Here is a 21,830-nt window from a genome sequence, read left to right as displayed (position 1 = left end):
CGCGGAGTCGCCGTCCCGCCCGTCCAGCACGCACACGCACACACGCACACACACACACACACACACACGCTCCCGTCCTTAGGCACCGAGCTGTCCACTCTCTCTCCGCCCCGCACACCAACACCCGGTGTTTTGGTTTTGTTTGGGGTTTTTGGGTGCAGAGTTAGCGCACTGACTGCTTTCTTGACGCCCCAAGTGGTTTCTGTTGTTTCAGGTAGCAAATACCTGCGCTATCTCTGTCAGCACAGTCCTTAGGCACCGAGCTGTCCACTCTCTCTCCGCCCCGCACACCAACACCCGGTGTTTTGGTTTTGTTTGGGGTTTTTGGGTGCAGAGTTAGCGCACTGACTGCTTTCTTGACGCCCCAAGTGGTTTCTGTTGTTTCAGGTAGCAAATACCTGCGCTATCTCTGTCAGCACATTTCAAAACCTCTCTGCGCAAGGAGAGCGTTCTGTAAATAAAGCAATAACAACAAGGACTCTGTGGATTTATCTCTGATTACAGTCCTGGTTATATTTGTATGCAAATGTTGTTTAGCCCTCCAGCTGCTGGTGGCTGTTCAGTGAGGCCTGTGGGTAGGTGGGTGCTCACCCTGTGTTCGCCCAGTGCCCTTCCACAGGGACACATCCCCACACCACGTGCCAGGACCTGGCAGGGCCATGGAGCACAGCACAGGGAGCCCCAGGCTTTCCTTTCCCTCTTGGTTCAGCTGATGTTGAGGCAATTAATGCCTGTAGCAACTGCAGCCTTGCAAGAAAAAAGCAATAATAAAAATAAGAGGTTTCTAGCTAAAGGTGATTTTCACCCCATCCCCTGTCAGTGTCCTGTCCTTCATGGAAAAGCTGATGGGGCAGGACCATGGGTTTGGGCGCCCCCAGTTTGACTGATGTGCTCCAATACTTAACTGATGTTACACAGGAACCCCCAGTCTCAGGCAGAGCTGGAAATGTCTGAGCTTCTCCTTCCCCTCCCCATCACAGCACCTCACTTTTGCTTCCCTGTCCCTTGTGGTGCCTCTGTTTCTCTGCCTGGCCAATCAGCCTAGAGCTGAATTTTCTATTATGCACAACAGGCAGCAAAGAAAATAGTTTGTAAACACTCTCACTAGACCTTTATTCATCATAAAACCTAAAAAAAAAACAACAAAAAAACTTGCCTCCTTTTTCCTCTCCTCTCAAGCAATTCTCTCTAAATAATTTCATCAGGTACATGTGGTGTTTGGAGGTGATTTCGTTATGGTTTTCATCCTTGAGCAACCTCTCCTGTCTCCCGTAATTTTTCCAGTTGTCCACAATGTTTTGAAAACATTTACACTCACAATAATAGGCAATTTTATCCCAAAGATTCTAGGCATGAGAACTACTGAGTTCATTTTCTTCCATTTGGATCTCCAAAATGAATGGATTGCACCATTTAATGAAAACTCGGTGTTCTGAAATTCAAGCCTTAAAATTATAAAGATGTTTCTGTGCTTTATATCCATTGCTCTCTCACAGTCATTCGTATTAAAAATGTTTGCCTCCACTTTTATTTGTTTTACATTATGAAATAACAAAGATGCGTGGTGAGTTAAAAGCAATCCTGAATGCTAATACCTGGGAATTAAATGGAGAGGATAACAATGGCCTAATGTCTACACTAAATTAATATATACTTTAAAAGATATGATGCGTACTGGGTTGGTGTTCCCAGCAGAGCCATTATTTTGGAATGGGCTAAACAAACAATGATCGTCCTTTCAGTAATGAGTGATGGTCTCCAGTCTGCTGCCTTCTCACTCACAGTATGTAAATGATGCTCCGAGCTTTGATCCAGGGACCCAAAACATTTGCTTAGGCACTAAAGAAATGAAAATTGCTCTGAACTAGATAAAAGTAGGACAGAGCAGAGCTGTTAAGGTTTCACAGCACGGGCAAGATTCCATGGCTGGCAGGGCAGATGGTTTAAGCTAAGAGGTCAAGCAAAAGCACTGAGCACCTAGTAACAGCAGTGAAAAAAATCTCCACCTCCTTTTCCACACACAGCAACCCCAGACACCCCAAACACAGGATCCCTGTTCCCATTCCCCACACATGACCCTTCTCTGCTGGCACAGGGGATCCCCTCACCCCATGTCTCAGCGCATGGTCATGCCCAGATGAGCACATGGGTATGGCCACTGCTCCTCTTCTCTCCCACCTACAAGTTTCCTCTGCCACTGGCTGGTCCCTTCTGCACCCACCCTGTCAGCAGCTGCCTCCCTCCAGTACAGCAGGGCCAAGCTGAGCTGGTAAAGAATCTCATTTTGGGCTGACCCTCTCTTATTACCCACGGGAAGGTTCAGAAAATCAGGGGCTTGTATGCAAAGGCACGGGGTGTTTGCCCAGAGACAGATCAATAAAACACCTTGTGCCTCAAGCCCTAGATTGATCTTTGCTGCTTTAGGAAACTGCTGTTAGCTCATCAGTTGGGGCTGCTCATCACATCCCTGTGTACTTCCTGAAAACCTTTGTTTCCACAGCTTCTGAATTTCACCTCTGCATTTGGCTGGCAAATGGTGACTGCTCGGAAACAAAAAGAAAACACAAGTCAGCTTTGAGATAAGCAGGCTCTCAGTGTGCAAAACAGAGCTTTAGCAGGCATTGAGGCCTCCAGCTTATTGAAAGGAGCAAGGTCTCATATCAGTCCAGCCTGAGGAGGTCCCAGTGTCACTGTTGGGTACAGGTAAGGGCAGGAGTGCAACCAGCTTGAACCCCTGGGGCAGATGGGCAGGGCTGGGCTGTAGCAGCCCTGGCCAGGGCTGGGGTAACCCCAGCTGCTGAGACACCCACAGCTGGTGGGAGGATGGAGTCTTTTTCAGATGAGAGGGGAAACCTTATTTGCACAATAGCACAATTAGAATAACTTGATTAAAAGAAATGCAAACGAGCCATTAGGTTTGCTTTGTCTCCTTGTAATGTGATTCATCTTATAGTACCTGTGCAGGAAGGGGGAGAAGATAGATGAAATAAGTACAGAAAATCCTCCTGTGTGATGAAAATAACATATTTATTAAAATAACAAACACAATCATCACCAGCCCAACTGCTGCAGCTTTCCTTTATGGAATTGTCTGTCTTGTCTGGAATAATGGCTAAACAGGGTTGTGGCCAGGGCATTTAAATTCACTTTTCCCATCATTTGTCATCAAAGTGATGAAGCGGATGCTCCAGCCTTGTCCACAACTGCCCCAAAAGGACCTCTCCTCCACCACTTCCATAAGATGTGCAAACAAACAACTTTGATAATCTGACTTCTCCTTTGAGACTGGGTAAAACCGGATTATGGAGTCAAAAGGTATCACCAGGAGACAGAGAGTACGGAAGACACCACTCTACTCCCTGAGGAAACAAGTCTTAAAATGAGTGGAAAAGCACAGAGCAGTGAGATGGTCATTGCATGGGAGAGGAAGCAAAGCCAAGAGCAAGGAAATATCAGGGAAAGGACCAAAGAAATGCTGTGGTGGGAGAGAGGTGGAAGCCCTGCTAGCACCTCATAGAATAAGACCCCTATCTAGTATAGGATATGCAAATGAGTGAAGGCATGGAGCAGTGGGGTGATGAGTAAACTAATTAGAAAATGAGGCTTGATTATTCATGGACTTGACATATCAGAGAGCAGCTAATCAAAGGAATAATACAAGTTTGCATATTCTTTGTGATGTGGGCATCAAAGTCTTCCTTCTTGTCACTGTGGCATCACTGCTTCTCACTCCTAAAACCAAATACACTCGATGCAAATGTAACATCTTGCTCCATAATAGGAGATGGGTCTTGGAAAGGCTGAGGTGCTCAAAAGAGCTCTGATTTTTCCATCTATTGAACTGATCTTGCATTTATCTCCACTTATAGATCTTGCCTCCCTGAATACGAACATTGCCCAAAGCTCTTTGGGTGTGTGGTAAACTGGGCAGCCTTTAAAAGCTTGAGCCAAAGACCCCGATACTCAAGGGACAAAACTTGCAAGATAATTGCAAAATAATCCCTTGCAGTTTCATTTTGCTGTGGGCTGATGCTAAATAAACTTTGTGTAAATGCCACATAGCATTTAGATGGACTTGGCAGGAGGTATTTGCACAGAGCTAGGTGCAGGAAGCTTTCAGGAGTGCCTCCTTCCCAACACATGGCATCAGAAACCTCCTGTCCAGGCTGTTCACTGCAGCAAATCTTGGAGCCAGACAAAAGGCAGGCTAGCTTTCAAGTTACAAGGCATCAGCAGAATTTCCATTTCACACATAGATCTCGGCCCTGTGAAAGGTTTTAAAGGAGGACCTGATGTGGGACTGACACCTGGCCATGTCCCAAGTGTCTGGGCAACAGTTGGAGGGTGAATGAATGATACTGCCCCATCACCACTGATTCTTTCCCAGCATGAAACTGGCTGAGAAACTGCTGAAACATCAAATTCCCTTTTGATGAGGACAGCCTGGGACAACTCCAGGGAACAGGATCCATGGGGATGAAAGGGCTCTTTCAAGTATGCCTCTGAATCAGTGGGAAAAGTGAGAAGTTGGGATTGCTCCTGCCACTGTTTGCTTGTCTGGATAATTACAGTGATGGGTATATTAATGCCATCTGGCATCAGATCCAAAGAGCAACCAGGCATTGATAGAGATTACTGGTGAGGTGTGTGAAGAACCCTTTTGGAGGTGCTTATGAGCAGATTAGGAGGAATTAGAAACAGTGTGAGCCAACAAAGCCCAGGGCTGCAGACCATATGTCCAAGGGACACTTTGTGCCCACTTTGAAGATACATAATGCAAAACTGGTGTATCTGACCCAGTTCAGGACAAAACCTGCAGCATTTGCCTGATTAAGGTGGGTAAGATAATGTACAGTGGTCTTCAACAGTGCTTTACACTGAAGAAAAAGGCTGTTAAAAGACTCATACAAATGTTTGTTGAATCTTCCTAAAACCCAGGGGGAGCACCCGGCCCTAAAAGAACAGAAAAGACATAATATTACCTAAACACCACCTCAATACGTAGTCCTGTGCGGAGTGAAAGCAGTGGGATTTGGTCCAAAGTCATTCAAGACATCTGAAAGGTGAAATTTGCCCTTCACAGTGAAATTATTCCAATTTAATAACACTGATTTTGAAATAGATTTGGTTCAACTGGTACCACCTTTTGTCTGCACACTCTTCAATCATAGAGCACTTAGTATCAATTTATCTTAATTTGGTGTCATTCTGTGTACAGACTGCATCTTGGACGCTGAATAAATATTTGCTTGTTGAAATTGATGCTGAATTTGGGTAACACAGTGTTGTGGAATTAACCTATGTGACAGAGGATCAGATGCAGGTGCAAAAAAAATTCTCAGGAGGAGGTCTTAAATTTCAGATGATTTCATGCAATTACCTACTTTTTAAAATGAACAGGAGAATAAATGAAGGTGAAGCAAAAATAAACTCAAGCATTACCAAATAATAATAATAAAAGAAGCTTTGAGGACAGCTTCTTCCAGCAGCAGGGCTGATGAATCTTCAGGGAGTGATTCCACAGTCCAGTGAAACAAAGAAATGCTCGTTTCGCAGTGAGGTTTTGCAACTGCAGATTTACCAGGAATAGCAAATAAATAATTCACAGTTTCTGAGGATGCAGAGATAAATTTTCTTTCTTTTACTTCAGATCTAGGTCTGACAAGCTGCTAAAGGCCTACAGCAAGCATCCCCCTATAAAATAGAAAATGAGGGACAAAACAGGAGTTTCACGTTCCAGTTATGTGTAAAAAAAAACCCTAAAAAAGAAAAAGCTCCCTTTCCTCTGCACCCCACCCCCCACACACACTGCTGCCATGAGTCCACAGGGAAACAGAATATTCGTGTTATTATTACACTGAAACTTCTGGAAAAGAAAACAAAAATACAATTAAACATTTAAAATTTCATCACAACAGAATTCAGTACAAAATCCCCAGCTGGACTGGATGTAAATTACAGATATTGAGTGCAGCAATTTCTTGCAGTTTCCCAAAAACATTCAGGGTTCATAGCATTACCACACTTTGCAATAACTCACAGAAAAGCAAGGCAGTGTGAATTGATACCTCCTGATCCCTAATTCTACCACCTTGGCCTGGGCCAGCCCTGTGTTTGCATCACTGCAGTCCCAGGCTGCCCCTGGAATCCCTCTTTGTGGAGATGCTGCCAGTCCTGCATGTGCCTGAGCTGCCACTTCACTGGATCAAAATAGCAGCAGCTATTTTCATCTGCTGCTGGAATACATCTGAAGAAATTCCCTTGCAATCCCTTCCTTCTGTTCCCAGCTGACACAGAGCCAGTGGCAGGGAGTGCAGGTGCAGATTATGTCTGGCCAGAGCCTCCACTCCCCGCCTTGGACAGGAGATGGGCTCCTCATCCTGCTCAGAGCTTTGGGAATGCTGGATCCATGGAAAGGATGGCTGGGGACCAGCAGAGGCTGACCACAGCCTCAACACCCCCTCACCCATCTGAAGCCAATGTTAGTTTTTCATGGCCCAGGCTGAGAGCTGCACAGTCCAACACTTGCTCTGTGTACTACAGCATCTTGTCCAGCACTGCTTAAATCAGAGGAGCCAGCAGATGACCTTCCTTTGGGTCTTGAACCTTTCTAACTGCTCATTGACATAACCAGTAACTGAGTGGGCAGAGCATAGGGGGTCAGTGCTTTGTTTCCCGCCCTCTCACAGGGACAGGGCCACTGCTGTGTCTGTACACTGTTACTCACAGGTGTGCACTAGGTGTCTGTGCAAGAATTACCTGTCCAAAGAAATTATGAGGTTATATTATTATAATGTATTTTCCTGCTCCTCTTCCCCTATTAAAGATATACAACACATAATGCTGGCCTTGCACACTAAGGGGTGGAGGACAGCACCCCTCAGCGTCAAAGTTTAGGAGATTCCCTACAAGAATATGTGTGCTCCTACTGCACAGTGCTTTTATGGACCTGCCTAAGTCCCAAGTGATATAACAGTTTTCCAAGAGCTCCCTCTAACTCTGAATTTTTGAGAGATTTAGGATAATTAATCTGGCTGTGACACTATGCAGAACACTGTAACAACCAGAAGAAAAATAACTTGTAAAAAATATTATTTTCTTTCATGCAAAGAATCAAACTTTAAATGATTCCATCTGTCACTTTCATCTGCACCCTGTTTCATTGGCTGGATTTTGCTCATTAAGATAAATTTCAAGCCAGCAGATCATTTTTACCTTCAGGGCTTTGATGAAATGTAGTGTTTGGGACTTCCTCCCCTCCTCCATTTTTGACAGCCTTGACAGACGAATAAATGTTTCTCTCTTATGCTGCTTTGCAATTGTATGGAATGGCTTTGACCTTCCAAAAGGGAAACACACTACAGTCAAATTCCTTCTGCTTTCCCCATGGGACTAGGAGCTGGCCAAACCCTTCCAATAAAAGTTTCCCACTCGACCTTGCATCATAAAACCCTCTTTTCTTTATTACTCCATCTCCTCAAAACTTCCTTAGCAAACCTCTAGCCCTTTCAAAAGGTGGGCTGGAGAGCTTCCATGCATGGAAATGGTTCAAATATCTTTGTTTCTTCCCTGAAAAGACATAAAAGCAATTTGTTGGATTCCTTACCCCATAACCAAACCCAACTGTACACTGTGCACTCTGTGTGTTACAGCTCCCTGTGCTTTCAGCCCCAATGACTTATTTTACTGTAAGTGTTAATTATACATTGGAATGGTTTCATGAGGGATGTGATAAATCATCTGCCACTTAAAGTCTTTAAATCACGGCTGGGTGTTTTCAGTGGGGTCCTGCTCTGTGCCTGGAGCACACAGAGGCTCGCAGTGCATTTACAGAAGGGTAAATGATCACATGGATATAATCACATGGTCATGGTCAGCCGTGCTATTGAGGAATTAGGGGATGGGCGGGATGGCCTTTGTCATGCAGGATGTAAGATTAGTCGGACTTAATGGTGTGTTTTGCCCTTTAAATCCATGAATAGGGAAAAGGAAAGAGGAAAAAGAAAACAAAAAAGAACAAAAGTCCCTATTATAGCCAGCATCTTTCTGCCTTCTGAAAGCAGACCCCTTCTGCAGGCAGCTGGGGTGAGAAATGAGTGCTGGGCACTCCTTTGCACTGCCCATGCTCCCAGAGCTCCCCAGGCTCTCCTAAATTCCCCAAACAGGTCCTGGCAAACAAAGCCAGGAGCCCAAGCCCACTGGGATTTGCTGACGTCTTTCATAAAACAACAGACGTGAGCACACACACAATGCTCAAATGATTTTCAATTTCTTTCTCCCCTTGAGGTCATTTTAGGTGTTCCAGAACCAGAAATCTAATGCTTTTTCTATTTCTAAATTAAGCTAATTAAAATTTTAATCTGGTGGACATTATCTTATTGCATAATTAGAAGAGCTTATATTGCAGTGGTTTGGTTAGTACAATCCTTTTTGCTTTAAATTGTGTTTCATTAATTGAACAGGGCTTAGATAGGTGCTTATGAGGACCTAAGCCAACTATCTGTTCTTAACAAAATACTCAATTCTCCCTTTCAGCTATACCTGCTCTGAGCCTGCAAGCTTTATGCTATAATAGTTTTCCTTTATGAAGGGTGGGTTATTACACCCATGATCCACATGGGAATTTCAGGGACTATAGGCACCCTCACAGACACCATTGTAGACTGACTTCACAGAGCAAACACAAAGGATCCTTGCTGGAAAATGGCAAATCCAAACCCTACCCTCTGACTTGCTGATATCATCTGCTTAACCCTGGGTTATGGCATAATCAATTACTTCCAGTTCACTATTAAGTCCCAAAGAACCTTTCTATAGCCTAGACTGATATTACTCTGCCGTGCATTTGAAAGAGAATACTGTTAATTAATTTAGCTCATCTGCATACCTAAAATTCAGCTAAACCCTCTATTGTGCTACCTGCTATCATTTCAGACATGTAGGGCTTCCAAATTCCTGTAGAAATAGAAAGGGATTAAACTCATCTATAGAGATATAAAACAATTTAAGAAGTTGCTTTTCAAGACTTCCCACAGGGCCCTGTGCAGAGTAGGTCCTGGGATCTGGCAGAACCCTTCTCACTGGTTATCCACCAGGAGTCAGCTTCCCTCCAGGACTTTTGATCCAGTGCTTTCCAAAGGCACTGAATTCCCTGGAAGTGTAAATAACACCTTGAACCACAATTTATCTACTCCTGGGGCTAAGGCACCCGAACCAGTGAGCGTAAATCACTCGGAATATTTATGATGTACTGACACATTTCCATTCTAAAACAGGAGTCCAGCACACATAAATCCTCATAAATGCTTCTCTGGGGCCATCCCCATCCCATTCACCCCAGACACGGTCACCAAATCTGCACGGGAACCTCCACAATGCCTGAGGCTGACATGGATGGGCCCAGGGCTCTGCTTCTACCACAACAAATGAGTAAATAATTACATTAATAATGAGCCAGACCTTCCAGCTGGCCAAGTCACAGGAGCCAGGGCACTTTTGCTAAACAATTTCAGATTTAAAAAAAGCAAGCAACCTTCTGTCAAAACTAAACAGCTCCATGCAGCAGAAATCCCTTAGATAAAAGCTGCTATTTCTCCATAGGGAAAGCAGGAAACAATTCAGTATAAAAATTCTTGGATTCTTTTTTTTTTTTTAAAACACGGACAAAAACCCTCAGAAGAGTTGAAAACACTGATTATTGAAAACAATGATTATTCCTCAAGTAGCAGCTTCTTCTGAAAAGATGGAGAGTTTTAGTAAGAGATTACATCCGAGGTTAAAAAAAAAAAACACAAAAAGGCACAATTTCATTAGGCTCCATTGTCAGCTCCCCTTCATGAGCTGCTTTGGGATTAAGGGGTTGTTAAGGGGTTGACAGCAGCCCGGTTAGCTAGCAGGGAATCCTGTGGATCTGCGGCGATGTGGAGCTCCCAGCATGGCAGTGAGCCCTAGGGCACAGCAAACCTGCAGCTCCCAGCCCTGCAGGGTTCGGGAGCTGCTGCCAGGTGGGGAAATCCCGGAGCTGCTGTCTCACAAAGCTCAGCTCAAACATTCCCTGCTCTTTCAGGTCCTGTTTGGAAATCAGCACAAAGTTGCTGCACAGTTGCAAAACAGACAGTGCTGAAGCAGAATCCATTTCCTAAGCAATAACTCATTTCCAGAGCAGTCAGTGACTCTGCCCAAGGTGAGTCCCAGCAGCCCTCTCTGTGTTTAATTTGCACACTGGTTTTGTTCAGGATGCAGTCCCTGCATTGCCTCCTCTCCAACTCTGGCATTTTCCAGGCTGACAGCCAAAGGGATGCTTAGGCAGACATTCCTGCAGACAGAAACCTAAAGCTGGTTTGCTTTGCATTTGCTCCAAAAGGGGCAGGATGAAGAACAATGGTTTGCATCTAGGCAAAATATCTGAGCTCATCACTCAGGCAGAGTTTGCTTGCAATGAGTGTTCCACCATGCTCAAGGCAGGTCCCTGCTGACCAGACCCTCTACCTCCCTGCCCTCTCTGCCTCTAGAGTTATGTCTCTCACTTAGGTGATGTCAAAACTCAAGGTGTATTTGCTGGGAAGACAAGGGTTCACACCCTGTTGTGTCACCCTCCCTGAATTCCCTCTCAGGGATCCTGAAGAATGGGATCACAGCAATGTTGATGGGAAGAGCCTCCCATCCAGCCTCCCCCTCAATACAGGGTTATCACCAGCATTAAATACACTTCTCCATGGCTTTGTCTAGCCAGAGCATGAAAACCTTCCAGGCTGTGGATGCCACAATCCCACTGGATGACCATGCATCTGTCTCACAGAGAAGTTTTCCTGATCTCTAGTTTGAGTCTCCCAAGCTGCTGTTGACCCTTGTAACATCATTTGCCTTTACCAAGAAGAGTTTGGCTCTGTCACTTCTGCAGGCAGCCGTAGGTTGCCATGAGCTCACTCCTTCACCAACCCAAACCAGCCCAAGGAACATCAGCCAGAACCTTGAAGGGCAACCCAAGCCCCAGAAATCTCCCTGCTCTCCAGTTTCTGGGATCAGCCAGTTCTGGTAGCAGAAGTCCAGGTCTTGGTCTGTAGTTCACAAAATACATCCTGGTCCCTTCAACCCAGCCAAACAAAGCTGCCCAGGACACCACTGAGGGGGGCACAAAGTTCTCCCACACATATTCTCCAACAGCAGAGCTGAGGCACTCATGCTAAGCAGGCAGAAAAGAGAAACCATTCAGTTATTATTTGCCCTGCTCATTGTCTGCATCTCCCTGTTGTCTGAAAACTGTGGCTTGGGGAGGCATTAAAGCAGCTACAGCCTCAGCGGCTCAATAGATGCCCGCTATTGGTGGCCTTCAGTTATGTCTGAAAGCCTTCTCAGTCTCCAGCCTGACTAAAGCCCACCCTTTTCACTTAACTTCCTAGTTTACATGGCAAAACAGCTTCCCAAAATATCCCTGTGGCACACCAAACAATCTTGCTGTTAGGACTCAGATTTCAGTGTGATTGGTAATGAGTGCACCAGGCATCAGAACTAGGTTATTAAAATATCTTTCATGATGAACAATGTAAAATAAATGTGGATAAATTGTATTATTCTGGGTCATTTAATTTTAAGTGCAGCAGCCTCTGTATTTTTTTGCCACTTAAACGATATGCAGCATGAAACAGCACAAATAATACAGATGTAGAGAACATTAGATACACTTTGTAAGAGCAAATTATGCACATTCACATTTCATTCTACTTAGATCAAAATTAGATGGTTTTCCTCCATTATCTCAGTGGATACACTAAAAGTCAGTGATTTATGAAAGAAACCGGTGTGAATGCCATTATAATTGATTAACCTAAGAGACTGGTGACCTACTTATAGATACACAAATATGATTATAATTGTGCAGTAAGTAATTGAATGTTCTGCAGGACTTCTTTATAATGTGATTGTAATGCATAAAAACAAGAGGTAGAAAAAAGGCTTCAATGCTGTGCATGGTCTGAGATCCTAGAGAGAGGTGCTGAGTGCTTCCTGCTCTCTCCTGTCAAGAGAAATTGGTGTTGGGACTCTGTAGAATCAACCCCTTCCTGAACAGCAGCATTTCCCCGAAATAGCCTGTCCTGTGGACAAAAGGCTGCACTGTGCTTTGTGGCTAGGATAACTTTGGACACCTGAACAGATCTCATTATCTGGGAGATGCTGCACACAGACCCCTCCTGAGTCATCTCTACTGGAGCTCCTTTCCAAAGACTTCCTTTGAGTCAAGAGAGGGGGACAGGCCAGAGATCATGAAGAAATAAAATGAAATTATGGGTTCCTGCTTCTAAACCACCCCTTTGCAGTGGGACTCAGCACTGCCTAGTGGGTCTGGGAGTCTGCCAGAGCTCAGGTCTCTGCCAGCTGTGACTGAATCCAGCACTGCTGCCACGTCTGCTAATGGATATGAGCACCCACTCACCTGTGCTGCAGTCACAGGACACAGCAAAGAGCATCTCCCTGCCTCCAGTGTTTTGCAATCCACACACAGAACAGGGGGCAACACAAGAAGACAGTCTCCAAGTGCTGGTAGCTCATGGATTGAAGCCTAAAGACCTTACCCAGACCATGCACATGGGTGTAATCTGCAATCCCAGGCAGTGCTCCTTGCTAATCAAGTTTCCCAACACCTCGGCAGGGTGTATCCTGCTGGACAATGAGCCAGCATCACCCAGCCCACAGCTGCCTGCGGGCCCTCATGGCATTATTATGTGTCACAGATTTTGCTGTATCTCTTGCTGCCAGTCATTTCTTCTGACTTAATTTGCCTGAAGAACTCTGCATGGACACGGGCAGCAGAGCTAACCTTTGACAATGACACACACCAGCTCTCTGCAGAACAAAATTCTAGATTCCCAATTTGAATGACTAAATATACCAAAGCCCAGTGATGAATTATTTAAAATCTATACAAATTTTGATGCTGCATACTGAGCTAGAGACTTGAATGCACCTCTGCAATTATGAGCCCCTCTGCCTACAGCTCCATCATGGAAAAGCATCCATTTAAAGCCCCTGGGATAAATGATCTGTTACAATTCCCTGGACTGGAAACCCTGGAGATGATGTGGGAGCCAAGAGTTGCTAGGACGGGATTGAGTTAATTAGCACTGTGTCTGAGGAGAGCCGTAACAGCATAATGAAACAAATAGAATAAAAGCAGTTTAAAGTGACTCTGGTGGATTGATGGGCACGCTGCTGACTGTGGAACAGTCAGACTGTACCCATGCTTGCATGGCTCTGCATTTGTCACGCATTGCTCACGCTGAGGGAGAGGGATGAGGAAGAGGGTGGGTCTCTGCAGCTCTTCAAGAACTCTCTGGCATGATGTGTTGTTAGGGGCAGAGAGGTGGAAACCATTGCCAGCAGCCCCTTGCTGCCACAGCACACCTGGCTCAGTGTCAGCCCTGTTTGTGAAGAACCAAACCACCACCCCCTAAATCCTCATGGAGGATGGGGCCAAGTCCAGCACACACAGCTCCTCAGAAGCCACAGCCAGGGATAAGGATAAGCTTGTACACAGCTCCTGCATCAGCTGTAGGTGTCCCACTGCTGCTGAGGGTCCTGGCAGGGCTTGCAGGACTCCTCTCTCCTTGCATCCTGCCATGGCTTTGTCAAGCAGGTGCTGGCAATGGCTCCCCTGCAGAAGAGCAGTATGTCCATCCAGCTGCAGAGCCCCAGACATTTAGAGCCCATCCCAGAGAAAAGTTTGTATCTCACCTCCCAAGGAGTTGCCTCTGAGCTCAGCATTCAAGTGACTGCATATAGATGGCTGTGTTTGATTTCTTCATCCATCCTTTCCAGTGCTGAGAGCTGCCAGGGGATGACTGACAGGTTCTGCTTTTTCAGTGTGTTTTGCATTCTTTTCAATATTCACTTGTCTGGAAGAGGAATATGTTGGCCCCAGCAACGCTGCATTTGAGAGAGATGCTGGTTTCTTCAGCATAAATTGTTCAGGGTATTTTTACAGTCGGCATAAAAATACTGACACTGCTGGTATGGATAGCTCTGTTAACATGCCTGGGGCCAATAAAGAAAGTGTAAGAAAAAAAAAAAAAGAAAGCCACAAGTTAAACCCCTGCTTTACAGCAATCATACTCTTCCTTTTAATTTTTAAACTTCTCAAATTCCAGCTTCCATTAAAATGAATTGGTAAAAGATAAACAGAACTGCCAAGCTGCACTCTTTTGAAGCAGAGAGATGACTCCCAGCTTGGCCAACTATTCTGACTGCCAAATATAATATACAATAAAATGATAAAGCATAACAATGCAAAAGATCACATACTGTCTCTATCTCTCCCACAGGGAACTGGAGCTGTGCCCAGCAGTGGTATCTAGTCCTAAGCATTGCCTATCTACCAAAAACTAGAGAGAACTGCTGGGGACAGGTAGCAGCTATTAGCTGAGCTACTGAAAGGACATCTGCAGCTTTGCTTAAACAAGAGGAGCATAAATAAACCCAGTCTGGCTTTCTCCTTATTTAAAGTCCTCACTGCTGCTGCAGAGGCATTTATGTTGAGGCTTTGCCCAGCCCATTATTGCCAAAGAGCTTGACCCACACAAGCCACACAGGAATTTCATTGCTCCAGCACCATGGCATGTCTCTTTCCACAGAGCTGTCCCTCATTCCTATCAGCAGCAGCTGGGCCAAGCCCTCACTTTCTGCTTGCCCCCTTCACTTCAGTCCTTTCCCTCTTTCAGCTGCACTCCACAAATCCAAGCTAATGGGAACAGCGGGGCCAAATAAATCCCTATGGGTAGTACCTGTGCCACTCTCATCCATCCACACATATCAGCTGTTCTTCCTTCCTGGTCATTTCTTGGAGTAAACACAGACCTGCAGTGGAATAATCCCAATTTCAAGCCCATTGCAGAAATTACAAATGACTTGCTTCCAGCTGGATGCAAGGCTTACTAATTTCCCACCAGCACTCAGGTGGCAAGTTTGCCACATGAATAATTGTGTGTCCAGAAAAGTGTTCCACTGGTAGGGTTATTAGCAGGAAAACAGGAATTCAGTTGGAAAGCATTAATAAACCTTAAAGACAACAGCTGTTATGGTGATTGATCCACTATCCAAGTGTACACAACTCATACAGGATGAAGGAGCAGAGGTTATTGCACAGGGAGGATATACTGAGCAGCGGGAAAGGAGGCAGGGCTCCTATATAGGCCAGGGATAAAAATTGGTACTATCAGCTCCAAAAGCCCTTAAAAACCTCACACATCTTTTCCAAACCTGACTCAAAATTAAATTTTAGTAGTTTGCAGAATTTGTTACTTAGAATACGACTTACTTTCTTTTAATACACATGGGCAATGGAGGCAGAAGAGTTTTGTGTGTGACACAGAGAAATCTCTGTTTATTTCCCAGGATCAGCAGATGCTGCAGTGTGAAGACTGCAGATGCCCCAAGGAACAAATCCAAATATACCCAGCGCACCCATCCCTCCTCCTAAGGGGAGAGATGAAATCACCAAGCTCCTTCAAGGGCTAAAAGAAAGATTAAGGAGAGAACTGAATTGCCCATTGGAATGCCAGGAATTTCTGGCCCACTGTGTCTGATCTGGTGCAGGGCTCTCCTGCTCACTAATAGCTGCACATTGGGAATATGACTCCTTTCTGCTTGTGTGCATCAGGAGTTTGTCCTTTGGCACTCACTGAAATCAGTCTTTGGTCTGTCTGGGTAAGGATGCTGGTAAGAAAAGGAGAAAGTGAACTTAAGGTGGCATGTTTGGCACGTAGGAACATTCTGTACTCTTCTGCAGCTCCCTTTGCCTCCCTGAAAATATCCTTTTCTGCAGGGATATCCCATCCATCCCAGCAGAATTGCCTTTGCAAGAGCTGAAAGGACAATTCATGGTCACAGCAGAGACAGAGCAGTGGGAATTGAGGTCACTCCATGCAGCACCATCCCTAGGGCTGGGGGCAGGCTGTGATCCACCCCAAAGTCTTCACATCATGGCATTACAGGTTGTGCCAGCTGCACTATAGGGTGTTGAGCTCACTGCAGTATGTTTCCTTCCAAAAGGAAACAAAACCAAACCATTTCAGGTTTATTATTTCAGCTAATTATATGAACCAACAGTATTTCATCCAAACCATTTTAGGAAAATAAGTGGAGAATGTTTGCAAAACCAAAGCAACCATTTTTCTCCTGCCAGGGTGGCAGATGCAAACATAAAGAGTAACATGTCCATACATCTCCAATCTCAACTTCTTATGAAACAAAATAAAAGCAATCTGGTTGTGAACTGATCCAAAGCAAATACAGTATTTCAGAACATGCCACATTTAGTTGGTGGGGCTGATTTATATGATGCAATTTAAAGACCAGTGTGCAAATATGGAGGGGAAGACTATTTCCCCTTCACACTTTCTTACCTCACAGACATTGTTTTTGTTCTGCATGTAAGTGAGGAGCCCTTGGCCTGTGCAGCAGCTGCCTGTGAAGGATGAGCACTGACAGGTTTCTATGGCACTTCCAAAAAGGGTTGTTTTACAGGCCAGAGCTTCCCTTCTTCATACAGATCGTTTTGCCATTTATTGTGTGATCTGTGAAGTATCACACAGTGGTCTTCAAAATAAATACTGCCAAGAGCATCCCCTGCCCAGCTTCAATTAGCAGGCACTACCTCTATTCCCAATTTACAGCTGGAAAGAGAGGCTGGGAGAAGGCAGCAGGAGGCTCCCTAGGGGAGTAGTGGAGCCATCAGCCCTGTAAGTAGTCCAAAATTGAGTAGATGTGGCACTTCACAGTATGGTTTAGTGGGAATGGTGGCATTTGCTGGAAGGCTGGACTTGATGAACCTGGGGGTCTTTTCCTACCTTAATGATTCCATGGTTCTGTGACCTTACTCGGGGCATCTCCATGCACTGAATGTCAGAGCTGGCAGTGCTGCAGGCACCACTGAGCCTGGGATGGCAGGTTGGGATTGCCCCGTGCTGTACAGCCTCCTCTGTCACACATCATCTGAGAGGCAAACAGCTCATTGTGTTTGACATTTCCACAACTCTTTTTCTGAGGAAGTGCTGCTCCAGCCATCATCTCTGTTCTGTTTTTAGATTTCATGGTCAGTTTCCAAGATTTAGTGGCTTTTCAGCAGGCAGAGGAGCACCTCGGTTGTGTGGCACTGCAGTCCTACTTAGAGAAAATTGCTGAAGTAAATCAGAAACAAGGAGAGACCTAGCAAAAAAAATGGAAATCACATGTTTTAAAAGTGAAATTAAAAATAAAGTAAAAAGGAGGAGAAGCAAATACCACCGGGATAATTGTAATTTTCATTAAGGACATCACTATAGAATTTCCAAAACAGGTCTAGTCTCAGTTTTCAATTTGTATTGCTAAACCTTGATCCATCATTTTGCAATGAACCTAGGCACCCATTTGTTAGGGACCTGCAGGCTTTCTGAATGAACACCTCCAGCCATCCCTCATGGCTGCAATCAGGAAGGATGCCAAGTGCTCTGGATGATTGCTGCTGCTGCCTTGAACAGAAATGCTCCCGAGTCCTTCCCCAGCTCAACCCCTTCCCACTCCCTGTTCTCTGGAAGAACCAAAGCTTGAAGTCTACACATGGCCAAATCTGTGTTTTACATCCAGACACCCTCATTATTTTGGGCTGTATCAGCCCTACAGCATCACAGGCTAGAGCAAGACACCACCAGGCCGGGGTTGCTCTGAGTTACACTTCCCAGGAGAAAGGGAGGTCAACAAGAACAGTAAATACATGAATTTAGAACTGTCTTTGCTGTTTCCCTTGTTGCCAGCAGTTGCATTTGGGCATTTTGCACACTGGTGGTGTGAGGGGTGCTCTTGAAAAGGGCTGAACCCCAGGACTTGGAGAGCCCTGATTACCTGGATTTCATGAGTGAGGCAAAACAGCCACTTATGGCAATGTCAACAGACAGATTTGCTAATTAATACCGATTCAATTACATTCATTTAGTACTCAGATGGCTAACTAAAGCTCTTCTTCCCTCACGTCTGCAAAACATGAAGCGAGGCTGGACATTTCCCACAGCTTCAGGAGGAACCTGGCAGCTCCTGGGGCAAGGAGCTGTGATATAAACTGCAGGAGTGCCCAGCCCTGCTGTCGGCTGCAGGATCCCCAAGACATCCCAGGACTTAACTGCAGTGAAATATGCTTGATATGGAGGTCAGGTAAACTGTGCTGCGCTGCATTCAGGAGCTTTTTCCAATTAGCACTGAAGACAGGCTCCAGCCTCAAAGTTCAGATATTTGAACTCTGAGGGTTGTTTAAGGTTGAGCTGGGCCAGACCCCATTATTTTCTAAACACTTGTTTTTCTGTCACCTTCATTTATTATACTTGGTACTCCTTTAATGGAGACTTTCCCTGGACTTCTTCTGGGATGTGCCATACTCCTGTTTCTTGTGACGAGAACAATTCCCCCACCAGAACGCAGCCATGACTTGCTTATTCAGATTTGCAAAGTCACTTTGTTTTTCAGGAAAATCTGATTATCAGTGCAAAAAGAGACCCCTTCTTTTTCATAGCAAAGTGGCCTGCTCTGCTTCAGACAAAACTCTGGATGTTTCCATAATTACACACTGACCTGTGTTGAACAAGCCAGCTCAAAGACTCTTTTATCTCAGCATGACCAGACTTTATCAGATTTATTCTATCTAAAGAAAGTTACATCACAAATAAATTACTTCACTGGTAGATTGCAGTATGAGAAAAGCAAATTATTTGGCAACTATTCCCCTTTTCTTCTCCTCCTTAGTCACCTGGTTTATAGGGCTATTAACAAATTCACCCTGGCTAAAAATGTGGCCTTAGAATAGAAGAGACAACCTCACTGCTTTTCCACTTCATGAAGTTTTATTCTGAGTCCCTTTTCCCTCTTGCCCTCTGGAGACTTCATGTCTCTGCAGCACTTTCTGATTCTCTGCTGCCAGTCTGGGAGGGTGGCCAGGAGTTGAAGTGAGGGGAGTTTTTGGTGCCTCCCTGAAGGACAATGGCTCCTTGCTGTAACTACAGTTCTGCAAGGCATTTTGTGCATCACTGGCACCTCTCCTCCTTGCACACAACCTTCCTTCCACCCACCCTTACCCCAGATGACTCCCATGGAGGGCTGGGACTCGATCTGCCTGCAGGTTGGAAGCACAGTGGTGCCCTGTTGGGTGGGTCAGCCCAGGCACTGCCTCTCCATGCAAGGTCGCTCCTTTTATTGCCATGGTCGCTTCTTGCTGCAAGCATGATTAATGCCAGAGCTCTTCAACCATTTTCCTATAGGAGAATTAAAGTTTTAATGATTAACCTTTATAAATTACAAGAGCAATACTCTAAATAATAAATAGTTTCTAGCCAGGTCTGAGCTATTATGCTCCAGCATGATATGCTGAGCCCCCATCTGCATTTATTTTCCATACTGTATTCAAGTCCTCTTATGTCATTGAGATAAGCAGTCAGGAGATATGTGTTTTCCAAAATGATGTCCTCATTCATCATTTCTTCCTCGCTGCTCAGCCTGATTACATTTAATTCAAGAAGAAAGAAGCCTTGCCTGGACCCAGTGAGCATATAAGGTTAAAAAAGCAATACAAATGAAGCAACAGCTTCCTGGAGAAATGGCTACAGAACACAAAATAACAGCATCCCTTATCAGCACTGGTGCTGTGTATTTTCCTCCTCATTTTCAGAGAAAACTCACAGCACAAATGACCCATTCATCAAGATCAGCAGGTACAACTCTGCTTTAAACACATATGCACAAAAGCTACCACCCTCCCCATTAATAGGGAACAAGCTTTGAGCATTAATTTCATCTGGTATTAGTGCAAAGCTTCATTACAAGTAGAGATAGGAGAGCTTGCTGCAGCCTGAACTGTTTCCAGTGGCACTTGGCTTAGGGAGAAATATCTTTTGTTTCTACAAGTTCTCCTCTGTCGCAGTATTTGGCTGCTCCAGGATGCAGCAGGGAGAAATAATGCCAAAACGCGTCTATGCACAATGTGAGCAGCACTTCCTAAGCCTGATGGAAGATTTATTGTGACTTTGCACACTCACCCTCTCTGTGGCAGCCTGGGATGAGGGTCTGGGTGCGTGGAGCCTCCTCAGTGAGCAGAGGGGCACTGGGGGAGTGAGAGGCAGCCTCTAGTGAAATGCCTGCTCATCTTCTGCAGGGATGCAGCCACTGTGAGCTGCTCTTCCCCAGCCTGTGCCAGCCCTGAGCCAGCTCTGCCCTGGGTCCAATCCTGCCCTCTCCAGGTGCCAGCAGGGCTGCTGCTCATTCCCACAGTGCTCAGTGGCCAGGGTGATGCTGTTGGGAAGAGCTGTGTGGTGCAGACAGTGGCTGGGCTCAGCGTGGGAGACTGCACATGATGGGAATGGGCGCTGCAGGTCCTGGCTCATGCAGGGCTCTGGAGTGGCAGCAAAAACCCGCCCAAGCCCACTCCCCCAGACAAGCTGGGCTTGCTGCTCCACAGCCAGACTGGCACCCTTGTGTTTGTAGAAGGAATTTCCCACTAGGAAAGGTGGTTTGCATATTCACTCTAATCAGACTTCAAAGAAATGCCAAAGGAGCCAGGGAAATGAAACACGTACTGAGCCAGCCAAACAGGCAAATAAACACAGGGGAAAAAAAAGCCAGAGCCTCTGACCAAATGAACTCAGACCAACTCTGAATTTAAAATGAAAATTGAAAAGGACTTAAAGAGATGGGTTGCTTCCAAGCAGGTCCAGAGGGCAGCAGATCACAGCTCCAAGCTCTGCCCCACAGCCACAGCAGCAGTGTAGGTGTGCAGCACCTCCAGGGCAGCAAAACTGCTCATCCCACCCCTCCAAGGAGCAAAGGGCTGTGGATGCACTGGGGTCCCAGCTACCACTGACTCTACAGGGCTTAACATGCTGGTTTGTTCCCAGAGAAGTTGATGTTTGCTGTAGAAAAATCTTAAATAAATACCTAGCTGGGATGTCTTGGGTTTCCCAAAGCTGCCCTCCTAACACTGTGAGACAGCCAACAAATGGTGTCAGCTACATCACTCAGTTTTGGGATGTTTTTCTCAGAGTGCCCCATGAATGCTTTTGAAACACATCCTCAAAGGAACAATGACATGGAATTCCCACCGAGGCAGCTCTGAAGGATAATTCCTCCATTTTTTCTCTCTCCCTTGGTATGGTTCAAGCTTGGTATGGGCCAAGCTGTTCATAGGTTTAGGGTTTCACTCAACAGCCATGGCCCCCACTGCAAATAGTTACAGTGGCAGGACATGTCCTGTCTCTCCCTTGGCCTGGACCCTGTTTAACCCTGGAGAGGAACCCTGGGCACAGGGGTGGGGTAGTGCAGCTGCTGGCACTGCTGCCCTGCATGACAGGCTGGCAAAGCAAGGGATGGCAGTTCTATTATCCCTCTGAAGCTACAAAAGCAGGCAAAATGTAATTATAATCACCCAAACTGGAGTTCTGCCAGGACATCAGGGCTAATGGTCTTGTTCTTGCAAGAAGTGCCATGGGATTTTTCTAATGATCACAAGTGGTCAGGACCTCAGTTTCACATCTCATTTGGAAGATAATGAAGAACTCTCCCATTTATTTATGGTCCAAAGGGAGGTAAGGACAAATTGACTGTGTCAAAGGGCAGGAGGACTTAGAGAGGCAGATTCTTTTGCTCAAGATATCACTGGGAGCTCTGACAGCCAGGAGGGATAGCAGAGGGAAAACAAGAAGCAAGGAAGAAGCGTGTGTGATTTCATATGACTCCTGTTAGTGTTTCAACTACTTCTGAATCTGCTGTGACTCCAGTGACATTGCTGAAAGGAAGGTGAATCTTTTTTCATATGAGTTATTCCTGCT

Source organism: Geospiza fortis, unplaced genomic scaffold, assembly GCF_000277835.1.
Source record: "Geospiza fortis unplaced genomic scaffold, GeoFor_1.0 scaffold47, whole genome shotgun sequence".
NCBI lineage: Eukaryota > Metazoa > Chordata > Aves > Passeriformes > Thraupidae > Geospiza > Geospiza fortis.
This window is presented reverse-complemented; position numbering follows the sequence as displayed.